The sequence below is a fragment of the Lutra lutra genome, chromosome 5 (genome assembly GCF_902655055.1).
Source record: "Lutra lutra chromosome 5, mLutLut1.2, whole genome shotgun sequence".
NCBI classification, from domain to species: domain Eukaryota; kingdom Metazoa; phylum Chordata; class Mammalia; order Carnivora; family Mustelidae; genus Lutra; species Lutra lutra.
Window position 1 is genome coordinate 155,356,393 of NC_062282.1, and position 10,303 is coordinate 155,366,695.

The following is a 10,303-nucleotide window of genomic DNA, read 5'->3' on the forward strand; positions in this document are numbered from 1 at the left end:
CTTTATCTGATTTTTATATCAAAGTAACGTTGGCTTCCTATAATGATTCCTTCTTGGTATTTTGCAAGATTTTGAGGAAGAATGATACTCATTCTACTTTAAATGTTTGAGAGAAGCCACCAATGTAGTCATCTGTTTTGGAATTTTCTGAGTTGATTACTGATTATATCTCTAGCTCTTTTCCATGGTGCACCATTGAAGATCCTGGTTTAGCCATGGGTCACCACTGAAGTTCTGGTATAGCCATGGGTCACCACCCTGCCTGTTACCAGTATTGTAAGAACAAGACATATCCAAAGTCTTGCTTCTGCAGAGTTGTCTTTGATGCCAAAATCCGCACCTTTGACTTGGGGTGGAAGAAGACAGAAGTGGATGTCTTCCCACTATGTGGCCACAGGTGTCAGATGAATATGAGAAGCTCTCTTCTGAAGCCCTGGAGGCTGTCTGTATTTGTGCCATGAAGTAAATGGTGAAAAGCTGTGACAAAGATGGTCTTCACATCCCAGAGAGCTCCACCCCTTCCAAGTCATCTGAAGCAACAAGATATTATTCAGTGCTGTGACTGATAGGTGGTCACAGCATTGTGGAGTGCCCTTAGAAAGCCCCAGGGCACAGTGACCAGTATCCACATAAACCATGTCATGATGTCCATCTGTAGGAAGCTGCAGAACAAACTGTATGTGATTGAGCCCTACACAGGGCCAAATTCAGTTTCCTTGCTTCCAGAAGATCCACATTTCCAAAAAGTGGTACTTTACTAAGTTTAATGAAGACAAATTTAAAGACATAGTGGCTAAAAGTAGCTCATCCCACATGGCTATGGGGTCAAATATGTCCCTAATTGTGGCCCGGTCCCCGAGACAAATGGTGAGCTCTGGACTCGTAACAACCTCAGCACTGCCTTCTACTTCTTTGTGCACAACAATAACTCCTATTTCCTTTCCAAAAAAAAAAAAAAAAAAAAAAAAAAACCTCTATTCTTTATTGGTTTGATCAGATTTTTTATTTCTTCCTTATTCAGTTCTGGTAGGTTGTATATTTCTAGAAATGTTTCTATATATTTCAGGTTATGTACTTTGCTGGCAATGAATTATTCATGGTAATCTCTTATGATTATATATAATTCAATATAATCAGTTATAATGTTGCCTCTTTCATTTCCGATTTTATTTGAGTTTAATTTTTTCTTAATCTTACATCTTTTTGAAGAACCAGCTCTTGTTCTCATTGATCCTTTCCATTGTTTTTATGGTCTCTATTTCATTTATTTCTGTTCCGATATTTATTATTTCCTTCCTGCTGCTATATTTGAGTTTAATTTGTTCTTGCTTTTCAAGTTACTTCAGTTGTAAAGTTATTTTTCTGAGATCTAATTTTTAACATATGCAGTAATTGCAATAAAACTTCCTCTCAAAACTGGCCACTTTATCATTAAATAATATTTGCCTTTTGATGCCATTGTTAATTTGAAGTCTATTTTGCATGGCTATCCCTTTCTTTTGTAGTCTTTATGCATTTATTTTCTATTCTATTTGCTTGAAATTCATTTTCTTTTTACTTTAAGCCTACATGTGTCTTTGTATCTGAGATGTGTCTCCTGTGGACAGCACATAAATGGATTTTTTCCCCCTCAGCCATTCTGTGCTTTGTGATTAGAAAATTTTTTTTTTAATTTTTTTTAATTTTTTCAGCATAACAGTATTCATTATTTTTGCACCACACCCAGTGCTCCATGCAATCCGTGCCCTCTACAATACCCACCACCTGGTGCCCCCAACCTCCCACCCCCCCAAGTGATTAGAAAATTTAATGCATTTACAATTTATACAATTATTACTATGTACAACAACTATTGTTAATACCATTTTATCTTTTGTTTTCTTTTCACTTTTTGGTCCACATTGTTTCTTTTTCTCTCTGCTTTTGTTAATTTGATGGTTTTCGGTGGTGATTCACTCAGTTTCACATGTTTGTTTGCTTAAGTTTTTCATCCAATCTATATATTTGTTCTGTGATTATCATAAAGTTTACACAGTCATTTTTATAGATAAAATAGTTTTATTTTTTATCCTGATAGTAATTTATCTTTTTTTAAATATTTTTATTTCTTTTCAGTGTAACAGTATTCATCGTTTTTGCACCACACCCAGTGCTCCATGCAACCGTGCCCTCTCTAATACTCACCACCTGATTCCCCCAACCTCCCACCCCCCGCCCCTTCAAAACCCTCAGATTGTTTTTGAGAGTCCATAGTTTCTCATGGTTCCCCTCCCCTTCCAATTTCCCTCAACTCCCTTCTCCTCTCCATCTCCCCTTGTTATCTTTACTTGTCTGTAGAAGTCTCATCCTTTTATTATTCCCCTTTTATATTTCAATATCACAATTTATCTTTACTTTTTTTTAATTTTATTTTTTCAGTGTTCCAAGATTCATTGTTTATGCATTATACCCAGTGCTTCATGCAATGCATGCCCTCCTTAATACCAACCATCATGTTCACCCAAACCCCTACCCCCTCCCCTCCAAAACCCTCAGTTTCTCAGAGTCCATGGTCACACATGGTTTGTCTCCCTCTCTGATTTCCCCCAACTCCCTTCTCCTCTCCTCCTAATGGCCTCCATGTTATTCCTTATATTCCACAAGTAAGTGAAGCCATATGATAATTGACTTTTTCTGCTTGACTTAATTCACTCAGCATAATCTCCTTCAGTGGATTCATGTATTTTTTGTTTTGTTTTGTTTAATTTGAGTATAGTTGGCACACAATATTATATTAGTTTCAGATATATAACATAATAATTTGACATCTCTATATATTATACTATGCTAACCATAAGTGTAGCTATCATTTGTCACCATAAAATGTTATTTGTATATTATTGGCCATATTCCATATGTTATGTCTTCCATTCCCACGATTTATTTATTCTATAACTGGACATCTGTTTTCCCCATTCTCCATATTCTTTACATCTGAGATTCCTTTTATATAAGCATCTTTTTTCTCTGGCTCCCTTTAAAATTCTTTGTCATTGGCTTTTGACAGTTTTAATATACTGTATCTTAAAGAAGGCATCTTTACATTGAGATAATAGGGCATTTTATTAGCTCCTTGGACTGCATGTTCAGTTCAACTGACATATTGGGAAGTTGTCAACTACTTTTTTTTTTCCTTTAACAAACTCTCTGTCCCCTTCTTTTTTCTTTTCCTGGAATACCCATGGTTTTTATGTTCACCTTTCCTAATGAAGTCTGATAAATCTTGTCAAATTACTTCAATTAGAAAGAATCTCAGTTTTATCTCCTTTCTCACCTGAATCACTTCCACATTTTTATTTTCTAGCTCACTAATTATCTCTTCCATCTGATCTGCTCTATTTACAATGCTTTCTATTGCATTTTTTTATTTATTGAGTTCTTCAGCTCCAGATTTTATGTTGACTTCATCTTCAGAATTTCAATCGTTTTAGTAAAGTATTCCTTCTATTTATTAATTTTATTCTTGAGATCATCATATTGTCTTTTTGAGTTTTCATGTAGCTGGTGGAACTCCTTCATAATAGCTATTTTGGATTTATCAGTTATATTGCAAGCTCTATAACTTTGGGTTCAATTGCTGGAAAACTTTCAGTTTTTTGTGATATGTTATGAATTTTTGTGGTATTTGGTAAAAAGTTCATCTGTTTTGGGGTTTAAACTAGCAAATGTCTTTACTATTTAGTTAAGGTTTTCTTTATTTTGATTCTAACAGTCACATTTTGGCAATTATGAGCTTTTTTGTGTGTTCCACAAGGTGAAACACAACTTTTATTTCTCCTACCAGTAGTGACTTGCTACTGAAGTTGGGAGCAAAAGCAGCATTATTATTAACTATTATTATTTAAACTGACAGAAAAAAGAGAGAGTGAGAAACAAAATAATGGGCTCTTTTGTACACCTGAAACTAGTATAACACTGTATACTAATTTTTCTAATTTTAATTAAGTTCAAAAAAATCAGGCAAAAAATAAAGGGAAGCTTGTGGTAGAGTGTGGAAGGTATACCCTTAGCACCCCAGTAGGAGAGCCCTGAGTAGTGGTGGGGGTCCCAGAAGTCCATGGTCCAGAATTTCAGAGCAAATAACAGGAGACATTATCCTTTAGATTTGCCTATTTCCCTTTCATCATCTATTCCACTCTCCTCAAAGAAAGAGCAACACTTCCCTCTAGCTGTGAGTTGCTGGTCAGAATCTTGTGCTCTCTCTCTCTCTCTATATATATACACACACACACACACACACACACACACACACACACACACATATATATATATATAATCATTCTCCAAAATATGTGGCAGAAAAGTAAAGGGGTTTTTGTGTCAGCACAGTGGGAGAAGGTATACACTTAACACCCCAGTAGGGGGATCCCTGAGTAGGGGTGAGGTTCCTACAACACAAGACAGAATGGCAAAAGAGAACACCACCAGAGATGGACACATGATAATAAGGGAAAACATTACCCCCAATGCTGTGAATGCTAAAGGGAAGTGATGTTATTTATGGACTACGAATAGAGTCTTTTGTCCTTTGGCAAAGAAAAAAAAAAAGCAAAGAAAACAACAACAACAACAAAAAAAACCTGCAGTTGAAAAGAGCATAAATTAGCATATAAAAGAGACAACTCTGGAACTCTGCCAAATGGCAGAATAGCTGTCGCAATGCTCTCTGGGTGATGGAGACTAAAGAATGTCAAATTAATGTTTCTTTTCCTTTCCACCTTAGGGTCCAGTGGCCACATGCTGCCTCAGCAAGCTATATATCCACAAACTCATACCAGTCCAAGTCATGCGAGGACACAAAAAACACTTGATTACAAGGACAGAGGGGTTTGGGGAATGATTTTGGTCTGAGACACCGACTGTGAGTGCTGGGTCCACAAGCCAATACCAGACCTGGTCACACCATGGCATGGAAAAAAACAAATGCATATGTTTTGTTTCTATCATAGTTTTTTCTTTTCCTATTTTTTTATTTTTTTTATTTTTTTTCAAAGATTTATTGATTTATTATAGAGAGAGAGCACACACAGCAGAGGGGGCAAAGGGGGAGTTTGAAGTCAACTCTGCACTGAGAGTGGAGCCTGAATAGAGCCTATTGCATAACCCTGGAATCATAACCCAAGCCAAACACAGAAGTCTTACGCTCATCCAACTGTACCATCCAGATGGTCCTCTTTTCTCTTGTCAATATTTTCTTATAAAATCAACAGTTTTAAGGAGCAACTAGCCTATAAAACAGTCAGCCCAAGAAGCAAAAAATGGCTGAGGTGTTGCTAGGGGATGAATTGATGGACATGGTCTATGTATACCCTCCACCTTGAAACTACAGACTAGTCCAGGTACCCTAATTGGTTTGCTGCCTCAGTGAGCCCAGGGCTTATAGCCTACACCAGCCCCAGCTGTCCCACTAAGGTGGTCATGGGGTGGTACACCCTGGGACACTCGATTAGCATTCACTATAGCCCCAGGCTTTACACAAAGGTGATATAGGTGCAAATCCCTGCAGATCACTTCAGGCCTACAAAATATTTTGATAGGGCACTCCCCTCATGCATAGCTGAATAGAGCATCCCCAACATAGAGTGGTCTGGAACCTCTCAGCTGACATTTACTTAAGATCCAGCCAAACTTCATGGGTGATTTATGCATGCAGTACCCTGGAAAGCCCCATCTGGTGCTTCCATCAGTTTCAGCCACTCCACTGAGACACCCACTATATGAAGCACCTTGGAATACATATGTCCGCACTACTTTGGCTCCAGTAGAACAACCATGACCATGACATCACTGGTACTGAGCACCTTGGAATCCCCTGGTTTGAATGAATTTCAGCTTCAGCTGTCCTGTCAGGACACATTTTTCACAGGTAGTCCAGGGACCACTTTAAACCATGCTAATTTTAGTTTTGGCTGACATGGAGCCCTGGCATAGCCTGCCCCAAGACCTCCTGGCATGAACCCCTCCTAAGCCTCAGCCACCCCTTCAGAGAACCCTATGTGTGCAGAGTCCTGCAATACTCCAGTTTATACTCACTTCAATTTCAGCTTTCTTGCTAAGGTGTCCTCTTTTCATAAATCCTTGAGTCCCCCCCGAGCTTGCACCCCAGCCATCTGGCCATGGCACCCTCTGCACAGAGAAATCAGTCACCTCCTAAACTGCATTCTGTCTCAAACCCCATGCCCCAACCACGGTGAATCCTGCTAGAGCATCCTGGCTTGCACCCATATCAGTTTTGCCTGTTCTGCTAGGATGCCCTCAACACATATAACACTAAGATATACCAGCCTGTGTCCAATCTAGCATTAGATGTCCTGATAATGATATTCACTGAATGAAAATCTCCAGGACACTTAGTCATGCCAGCCATAGCTCCAGCCAGCTAGTAAATAGTATCAATCACACACAGTTTAATAAGACCATACACAAGACCATTCCTTTAATTTTGGAAGTAGCTGTTCTGTCTAACCCATAGAAAAATTACAGGCAGGAAAGATGGGGAAACATAAAACTATGCTCCAAAAGAAAGAAGATAAGCACATACAATCATAGGGGAAGGGAGGGAAAACTGAATGGGGAGAAACCAGAGAGGGAGACAAACCATGAGAAACTCTTAACTATAGGAAACAAACTGAGAGCTGCTGTAGGGGAGATGGGTGAGGGTATAGGGTAAATGGGTGACAGACTTTAAGAAGGGCATGTGGTGTGATAAGCACTGGGTGTTGTATATAGTTGATGAATAACTGAACTCTACATATGAAACTAATGATGTTACTATATGTTGGATCATTGAATTTAAATAGAAAAAAAAAAAAAGAACCAGAAAAATCCTCGGAAAAATAATGAAACAAAATGGTTATAAGCAATATGCCTGATAAAGAATTTAAAGTAATGATCATCAAAATTCTCTCTGGGATGGAGAGAAGCATGGAAGAACTCAGTGATAGTTTCAGTAAAGAGATAGAAGATTTAAAAAAAAAAGAAAACGAAACTTGAAGAATACAATAACTCAAATAAAAAATACACTAAAGTAGGGGCAGTCAGTCAGTTAAGAGTCCAACTCTTGTTTTCAGCTCAAGTCACGATATCAGGATCATGAGATGGAACCTCATGTCACATCCTATTCTCAATACACAGTCTCCTGGAAATTCTTTCCTTTTTCTCCCCTTATACCTCCCCCCAACTCTATTTACCTCTCTTAAATAAATAAATCTTTAAAAATTACACTAGAGGGAATCAACAGGAGATTATTAAATGTTTAACAATGTATCCGTGATCTGGGAGACTGGGTAATTGGAAAGCACAAACGCTGAATTACAAAAAAAAAAAAAAAAAAAAAAAAGAAAGAAAGAAAGAAAGAAAGAAAGAAAAAATATATACACATACACACATACACATTACCTATTACATAGCATATTATAATATTTTAAATATATAGTTATGTATGTAAAATGTATATTTTATATAGTTTTTCTTTTTCTTTTTTTTTTTTTTTTGCTTTTAAATAAGAATCAGTTAAGCGATCTCTTGAACAGCACCAAGCACCTAAATATTCACATTATAGGGGTCCCAGAGGACATGAGAGTGAAAAAGTACAAAGTTCTTTGAAAAAATAATAGCTGAAAAATTCTGTAACCTGGGGAAAGTAACAGACATCAAGATCCAAGGAGTAAAGGCTAAACAAGATGGACCATTGAAGTCTACATTACAACACATATAATTAAAATGTCAAAAGTTAAACATAAAAATGTGATATTAAAAGAAAAAGAGGAAAGATAAGTCAGTTAAGTGTTTGCCTCAGATCATGATTTTCGGGTTCTGGGATTGAGCCCTGCCTCAGGTTCCCTGCTCAGTCTTCTCTCTCCCCCTTTGCCCCTCCCTTTCTGCACATTCTCTCCCTCTCTCTCAAATAAATAAAACCTTTTTTTAAAAAAAAAAAAAGAGAGAAAAGCAAGTCACTTATGAGGAAAAACATGTAAGGCTCTCAGCTGATTTTTCAGCAGAAATTATGCAAGCCACTAAAAGGTGGCATGATATACCCAAAATGCTGAAAGGAAAAGCATCCATATATGAGAATATTCTTCCTGGCAAGGCTATCATTCAGGACTGAAAGAGAGAGAGTTTCTGAGGTTAAAGGAGTTTATCATCATGAAACTAGACTTAAAAGAAACAGTAAAAATATTTCATTAAGTGGAAAATAAATGGTCATAATTGAATGTGAGAAAATTGTGAATAAAACACATAATATATGACAGCATATATATAACATGTGGAGGAGGGAGAAAAAAAGAAATATTTTTTCAAAAGATTTTATTTATTTATTTGACAGAGAGAGAGATCACAAGTAGACAGAGAGGCAGGCAGAGAGAGAGGTGGGAAGTAGGCACCCCGCTGTGCAGAGAGCCCAATGCAGGCTCCATCCCAGGACCCTGAGATCATGACCTGAGCTGAAGGCAGAGGCTTAACCACTGAACCACCCAGGCGCCCAAGAGTTATGGACATTATGGATATTTATTTATTTTTAAAGAAATATGTTTTTAAAATGCATTTGAACTTAAACTACCATTAAATTAATACTGCTATGTATTTAGGATTTTATATAAGAACCTCATATAAAAACCCAAAAAGTAGATCCATAGAAAATAAAGGAAAAGAAAGCCAAACATAACCCTATAGAAACTCATCAACTACAGAAAAAGAAAGCAAAAGAAGAAAGGAACAGAGAACAACCAAAAAATAAAAAAAAAAATTAAAAAAAAAAACAGAAAGAAATAAAGCAAAAGCAAAGTCGCAATAAGTATAAACCTATCAATAATTATTTTAGATGCAAATAGCCTAAACGTTCCAATGAAAACACTTGGAAATGGAATACCTGTGTATGTGGTTCCTACAAAAGAATCAATCAGACCTAAAGATACAGACTAAAAGTGAAAGGATGGAAAATATTTATCATAGAAATGGAGGTGAATAAAAAGCCAGAACAGCAATACTTATATTAGGCAAAATGATCATAAAACATGTATGCTTCTAAACTGAAGCAGGGAGAAAGAAAATATGAGCGGATTGATTACTAATAATGAAATTGAACCTATAGTCAAAAATCTACCAAAAATAGGCCTGCACTACTCTAATACTAAAACCAGACAAAGATACCACAAAAAAAGAAAAACAAAAGAAAGGAAAACCAAAGGCTAATAATTTAGATGAACATATTTGCAAGAAGCCTCAACAAAATATTAGCAAGACACATCCAACAATGGATTAAAGTATCACTAGTACATTCAAGTAAGATTTATTCTGTAGTTGTGAGACTGGTTTAATACTCACACACCAACCAACATGATACTCCATATCAACAAGATAAAGGATAAAAATCATCTGAAAATCTCATAGATGCATAAAAGGAATTTGACAAACTTCAGCATTAATTTATGAGAAAATCCGTCAGCAAAGTGGGTGTAAAGGGAACATACCTTAACATAGCAAAGCAACATAAGTTAAAAGCAGGGCTAACATCATACCAAATGGTGAAAAACAGTTTTACTCTAAGATCAAGAACAAGACAAGGGTGTTCACTGTTGCTACTTTATTCTACATAGTACTGGAAGTCGCAGCCACAGCATTCATATGAGATAAAATAAAAAGAGGTATCCATATTGGTAAAGAAGAAGTTAAAAGGTCACTATTTACAGATGACATGATAGTATACCTAAAATAATAATAGTAAAAAAAAAAGACTCCACCAAAAAACCTAATGGAAGTAAATGAATTCAGGAAATGTGCAGGATACAGGATACAAAATGAGTACCCAGAAGTCAGTAGTGTTTCTATACACTAATAACAAGGTAGGAGAAAGAGAAATTAAGAAAGTAGCTCCATTTAAAATTTCAGAGAAGGGGCGCCTGGGTGGCTCAGTGGGTTAAGCCGCTGCCTTCAGCTCGGGTCATGATCTCAGGGTCCTGGGATCGAGTCCCACATTGGGCTCTCTGCTCAGCAGCGAGCCTGCTTCCCTCCCTCTCTCTCTGCCTGCCTGTCTGTCTATTGTGATCTCTCTCTGTCAAATAAATAAAATCTTTAAAGAAAATTGCAGAGAAAACCCAAAAAATACTGAGGAATAAACATAACTGAAGAGGTAAAAGCCCAGTATGTTGAAAACTGTAAAACATCAGTCAAAGAAATTGAAGACAACACAAACAAATGGAAAGATATTTCATCCTCATGGATTGAAATGAGTAGTATTGTTAAAATGTCCATTTACCCAAAGCAA

The 10,303-nt window shown here is 36.8% G+C and overlaps 1 pseudogene; it reads left to right on the plus strand.

Annotated features, from left to right (window-relative positions):
* The first annotated feature begins 245 nt into the window (after window positions 1-245).
* LOC125100535 (60S ribosomal protein L10-like) lies at window positions 246-886 on the plus strand (annotated as a pseudogene).
* The last annotated feature ends 9,417 nt before the right edge of the window (window positions 887-10,303 follow it).